Source organism: Bos taurus, chromosome X (genome assembly GCF_002263795.3).
Source record: "Bos taurus isolate L1 Dominette 01449 registration number 42190680 breed Hereford chromosome X, ARS-UCD2.0, whole genome shotgun sequence".
Taxonomy (NCBI): domain Eukaryota; kingdom Metazoa; phylum Chordata; class Mammalia; order Artiodactyla; family Bovidae; genus Bos; species Bos taurus.
In genome coordinates, this window is record NC_037357.1 from 78,977,057 (window position 1) to 78,983,639 (window position 6,583).

The window sequence follows — 6,583 nt, forward strand, 5'->3', positions numbered from 1 at the left end:
TGCTCCCCAAACTCCAGTGAGGGTGAAGTTGAATATGGAGTTCAGGCTCTTTGTCATGTGCCCTAAAGGGGTAGTCTGGGATACTGAGCCGGGATACTCTGGGAAATATCATTTGTTGGAAGATCTGTGTCATGGGTCTGGTGGAACAGTATTTGACGGGGACCTTGCAAGAACAGAGACCTACTAACCACTTGCCATAGAGCATGATGGGCCCATTTGCACTCAATGGTATACAGAGGCTCAGGCTGGAGGCAAGGGTGATCAGCTGGCTAGGGCAGGAAGGATGTGAAAACTCAAAAGACTGCACCATCCATCTCTAGCTGCCAGGGTGCACTCTGCCTTGGGTTGGCACCAAAGAGATGCCTCTCCTGACCCCCTGCCTGGAGACTAGTATTTCGCCTGTATTCCCTGTACCTTCCCTCCTGCTGTCCATCTCACTGGGTCCAGGCTTCATCCTCAAGCCCTTTAAAGAATCCAAGGAAGAAGAAGCAGAATTACTGGTGCCTGAGTCTCAGGGGTGAGGGCTAAATAGGACAGGAGGACAGTGTGCAGCTTCCAGCGAGCAAGGTGGCACCAGCTGGGCTTAGGGGCAGTAGGGACTCCACTGAAAGGACGGGGCCTGGGAAGGGGGAAGATGAGCACACCTGTGCCTGTTACCACCTGCTGAACTACACGTGCAGGCAAGGTCACCAATGGCAAGCCAGGGGAGGGTTCGAGGGTGCTCACAGGAAAGCAGAGTAGTCAGGGTTAAATGGACAATGAGTTCAGTGAGGGGAGGGTGAATGATTGAAGCTCTGTAAGGAGGTCATGAGTTCCTTCTGACACAGAGGCAGACTGGCAGTGATGGATGGGAACCGCCAAACCCCAGAGAAGGGTGTTTAGAGAACTAGAAGAGGGCCTTCAGGGGAAAGGGAGAACATGCCAATGTGGCTAGACAGAGCCCACACAGAACACAGACCAGGGGCGCTCCACTGGCCTGATGGCCTGGATGGTAGCAGAGGCTGACCCAGAGTCCCCACCACAGATTCCAGAGGTACTGTTCTGGAAAACGCTCTGATATGGAGCAGCTTCCCACCAGACCTCACTCCACTCTCCCAACCCTTATCCCCCAGAGAAAGGAGAGAACACAGAACACGAGAAGTCCTTTAATCAAAAACTGCTGTTAGACTGGGGCAGAGAGGGGGCAAAACAAGGGGCAGAGGATGCTGTGGTGGAGACAGAACAGGAGGCAACATTTAGCCACAGCCCGCCAGCCCCGGAGATAATATCTGCTCCTCTTGCAGGAAGATGCTGGGCTCAAACTGTGAAACAGCTGTCAGGGAATAGCCTCAAGCCAGGGCCAGCCCACAGCCCTGCTCAACAGCCAGGACTGTGGGAAGGGGTATGAAGTGTATAACACTCACTTCAAAGCATTTGGAACTTGTCAGCCAGGAGCTGCATGGAGGCTGCAACAGGGAGAGGCATAAGCAGGCGCACCAGACAGAGGGATATAGAAGTCTGTCCCCCTGTCTCTGTGGGAACCACCTAGCCCTGCAACCTGAAACCCAACCCCCCCCCCAACCCTGATGCAAAGAGCTCTCCATCTCCTGAGTTAAATGTGGAGCCGTTTCATAAAAGGAACCAAAATGTGTCTGCAGCTCTCAAACTAAAAAATTGTCTAGCAAATAACCAATCCAACAAGAACCTCAGAGGCCACACAAAGCAGCAGTTAGAGAAGGTTCAGCAAGGCATCTCTACAAGTACTATCAAAAGGAGTTCTCTAGGGCTTGTCTGGCTGGCAGTGTGCACACAGTGCACACAGTACTTTGCTACTTATCCGCACACCCAGCTGAACAGCAGGCTCCAGGGGCAGGCTTGCTTGGTTCTCCCCACAGGAATGCTGATTTGTGTGAGGCCCCCTGCACCTGCAGCCCACCCCACCCAAAGTGCCCACCTTGCTTCTGCACTAAGAACCCGCTGCTCTCTGTCCCTGGTTCCTCATACCAAGTTGCTCCTTAAGGTCGTCTATTTCTCTCTGTAGCACCAGACACGAGGCCAGCAGACACAGAAGGAAGAGCAATGGTTAGTATACACCCGCCTCCCCTCTCCTCCACCTTCTCCTCTCCCCCGGGCCCTCCATCCCAAAGCCAGTTGTCTAGACTAGCAAGGGAAAGACTTCCTCAGTGGAAAGGAGGTGGGCTCCCACATGGGGATGTGGGATGGGGACAAGGGAGGGGGGGCCCCACACGTCAGTTGATCTTGGATCCAGATTCCACCATGGGGTTTCAGCATGCATTTCAGGAGCAAGAGGAAGTATTGCCCGAGGACAGCCTGGGTACCGGTGGCTGCTGCTGCCTTTTCGATCTTAGGGGATGGTCAGTTTGTTTCTGTTCACCTGAAAGGGAAAGGACACACAATCCAGCTTCCCAGGCTCCCATTGAGGTGGAAAGGGCCAAGCAGGGTCTAACGTGAGATGAGGCAGCACCTCGATCTGCTGGCAACAATCCTCCCTTGCACAGCTTGGCAGCCCAAACCTCTCTGGGCCTGCCTCCCCTGTTCCCCAGGGGCAGCATTTTCACCATGATGGTCCCCAATGACTGAGGTTCTGGGTTTGAGCTTCTCAGAGCGGCAGCCACAGCCAGCACCTGGGAGAGCAAGGTGGGTGAACAGCACTTCACAGAAAAAGGCTTTTATGCTGCAGGTCTACAGCCGGAGTAGCTGTTGGGGCACTGCCACCAATCAACCCTGCCGAACAAATCCCACACAGAGGATGATGGGGCCAGGGCTGTTGACACCCTATTTCCCATGGAAGAAGCGGCCTGAGAACAAGGCTGAGCCCTCAACATACAGGGATAGAGAGAGAGAGAGGTTTCTGCCCTCACCCCTGGTCCCCTTCCCCCATATCAAAACCCAGGACACTCACATGAGGGCCAGGCCCTCTGGGCATGACTTCTTTCTGGTTGACAGCCAAGGGCTCTGAGTTTCCTGGATCCTAGGGGCCTGTGATGTTGAGGTCGGCACTGCTGGGTTCTCCACGGTGCACCCACGGACGAGATGGCCATGTCCGTGAGTGGGCAGTTAAAAGAAAGTTTTATCACCAATCTGAACTAAGGGTGTGTGTGTGTATGTATGTGTGTGTGTGTGTGTGCATACCAGTGCATTTGTATGTCTATGTCTCTCTGTGCATGTGAGAACCTGTGATTTGGGACCAGGCTGAGGCAGGGATTTGGGAAGAAAATTGCAATGTTAATCTCTTTAGCACTTTCTCTGTCAGTCAGCCCCAGGCCAGCAGGCAGAGCTGAGCTGAGGACAACAGTGTGGCACTGAGAAATCCCGGGCCCCCTGCAAAGGTTTGCAGAACAGCCAGGAAACAGGATTCAGGAGTGATGCGACTAAATATCGAAACTCTGTGAAGCTTTTAAGGGGTCCCCTTGACCTAATTTGGCTACCAGCCCTCCCTCCCACTCCAGCCCCAGCCTCACGGAGTAGGCTGGGAACAGGTCAAGGGTGGAGGACCAAGCTCAGCACACCCAAAGTGCTATCTTAATGATTGTCCCTTGTAAAAGTACCCCAATCTGGCATCCTAATGACCCACTGACTGAGGGGCTCCCAACGATGACCCTTGAAGGATGGACAGAGGGAGTACAGGTAAAGAAGTGTGTCCTGGGGAAGGTGGGAGGGGGAAGAGTATGCAGTGAGGAGGGGCCTGGCCTACTCATTTGGCCCTTTGGGACTGGCTCTCTATTGGGGTTTTTGTCTTCTCCCATCACAGCCATTGCCATCACCGCCTCTCGCGCCTGCCTGGCCTCAGATTTCTTCCCAGTGCTGGTGTGCTTGGACTCTTTGGCTCCGCAAGGGACCAAGGTATACCTCTTGGAGCTCCCAAGCAGCGGAATCCCGGAGATTGGGGGCAAGGTGGCGGTTCCAGTGGAGTAGCCAAGATTCGCTGCCTCCAGGAAAGGAAGGTTCTCCCCAGGGCAGGTTTGGAGACTCCCTCGAGGGATTTCTTCTCCTGGCCCCCTTCCTCCTAGGAGTGGCCCACGGCGGCTACCTGTAGCAGCAGCTGCAGTAGCTGATGCTACTGGTACTCCCGGGTAGGTGGGCTGGATACCCCCCTTCCTCCAGAACACGCTCTGCATTTTCTTAGGGGGAGAGATGTCCAAATCTCCATTGCCCTGCCTGTCCTGCCTTTCCACACTGAAGTGAATCCTTGCAGAGCCGAGGACAGGAAAGTGCCTGGCATGTTAAGGGGTTCTCCCCGCCTTGGACATTCGAATGTCTGGGTGCGTCCTTGGAATCCTCGAGGCTGTTGAGCTTGACCTGGCCTCCTTTTTTGGGATAAATGTTCACCCTCATCAGGTCTACCTCACTGAACTCATCAGAAGACTCGAGGTCAGACAGCAGCCCATACAGGCCTTCCACGTGGAGTTGGGAGCACTGGTGATCAGCCACGATCAACCTACTCTTAGTGCCTCCCTTAGGGTCCCCCAGGCCCGGCCCACATTGGGCTCAGCCACCTGGAGAGGGAAGGCCGCAACCGGCGCCCCTTCCCCACAGCTCTCAGCAGCCATGCATAAATTGCTGGGACCTCCCTTGAGGTCGGCCCACAAGATGGGCACTTCAGTGATCGCATAGCTTTCTGGGGACAGGTATGTGCGGATGCCCACTACGTCCAGGTCGCTCAGCTGCTGCAGGATGGCTGCCACCAGACTCGTCAGCCAGTTGCAGGGCCATCACCCTTGACGGTGGCCAGGGAGCCAGGTTGGCCTTCGTGGCCCCACAGCACCGGCTCTCTAGCTTCCAGCACCTCCCGCTCTGACTTGAAGCCCTCAGGGTTTGGGTACCCATCCCCATCCTCACACTCATCACTTTGTGGTGCCCTCAATTCGGGGCCTGGTCCAGGTTCCCCCAGGGTGTAGAGCTGGCCTGAGGGGCGGGGGTCGGCTCCCTGCTCTCTGGGCAGAAACACACTCCCTAAAAAGACACCTCATCATCTGGGGAGCTCATGTCATGATCTGGGTGGCCCCTGGACCTGGGCTGGCAACGATTCATCAACCAGGTTACGGTGGTGGTGGTGGTGGCAGTCAGGGCAGGTGAGGGTGGCAGCATCTTGAGCAAGCGGTCAAGCAGCATAGGTATCCCACACACAAGACTGCTGCAAGTGGTGCCAGGCTGTCAGCGTGCCTGGGACACCCGTGCTGCAGCCTCGTCATTGGTCCGGTTCCCTCCAACCAGGGTACGACTTGTTGGCCCCGCCCCTCGAGGCGTAACCAATGGGTTCGAGGGCTTTCTCTGGTTTGCTGCCAAGCCAAGGTCCAACAAGCCAGTCCGCTAGTTGGCGAGTGAAGGTGATGGTGCGAGTAACTCTTTCAAGCCTCTTGTCCCACCTCCTGCTGTCTTGCATTCCCTTTCCGATTAGAGTCACAGCTCTGAGCCCTGACTCTGTACAAAGTGGGTAGAGCGGGAAGCAGGAAGGTACTGAGGGCACTGGTCTCCTGGAAGGTGAGGATGAAACATCAGGATGGAGGCGCTGGGCACCTAGAATGTGCTGAAAACATTTGCCAGCCTCCCTTCCACCACAGGCCTTATGACCCAATGGGAGAATGGGCAGAGGAATCCCGCAGTCAGTGATCAGTGGTCCGGCATACTTCTCTCTATGTGGCCAGAGGGCAAAGGGGTAATATTTTTGTTCTGTAAGATCTCTGCCTCAACTCCTCCATCAGACGCTCTTGGCAGGAGGATTTGGGGGACAGACTGGGATTGACCTCACTTCCTCAGTTCTTTCCCCACTCTGAGGCAATTGAAAGAAGAGAGAGTCTCAGTGTCCAGTTACACCCACAAAGATGCTCACCACTGCTGATCTTGGAGATGTGAACTAAAACTACAAATTGGGTTTTACACTCTAGGACGACAAGCTTCCAAAAGCTTAACCATTCTGGGAATGGGAGAGGTTAGGTTAAAAGCCCTGTGACAGTGGTGCAAGAGATCCATTTGGGAGGTAATTTGGCAGAATCCATGAAAAGCAACTTGTACAGCAGGGACCCTGGGCCTGGCACTCTTCTAAGTGCTGTACATAAATAGTAATGCTTCCTTGTGACACTCCTAGGACTACAGTACCAATGATTACCAGCCTCTTACAGGTGAGGAAACAGGTTCTGAGAGGTTCAGCCACTGGTCCAAGGGCATTTGGCCCGTGCAGATCACTGGCAGAATTGAAACCAAGCAATATGATTCCAGAGTCCTTGCTTTGAGCCAAAGGTCTTAAATGTTGAAAAAAATAACAAAGCCATTTTTTTTTTCTCTGTTCCAGGAAGTCCACTGCCTGGTACTTGTAGTGTATAAAAACACATACACAGTGGCATTGGTGATGGGAAAAACTGAGAACACTCCCAATTCTCATCAGTAAGCAAAGGGATCAATGCAACATGGTGTAGCATCCAGTAGATACAAGTGTGGCAGTCCAAAAGAATGGATCAGGCCATTATCATCAATTTCAAAAGCATCCTCCTGACTTCATACTGCAAGTGGCAGGATGATGCTGTTGGATCCACATCTGTAAATTTATTAAAACCCCTGATGAATCCTGTCTAATGTTTGATAGCCT

General features: G+C 53.9%; 1 pseudogene; it reads right to left on the reverse strand.

Moving 5' to 3' along the window:
* Positions 1–3,433: 3,433 nt before the first annotated feature.
* Positions 3,434–5,383, reverse strand: LOC112445013 (uncharacterized protein CXorf49 homolog; annotated as a pseudogene).
* Positions 5,384–6,583: the final 1,200 nt, after the last annotated feature.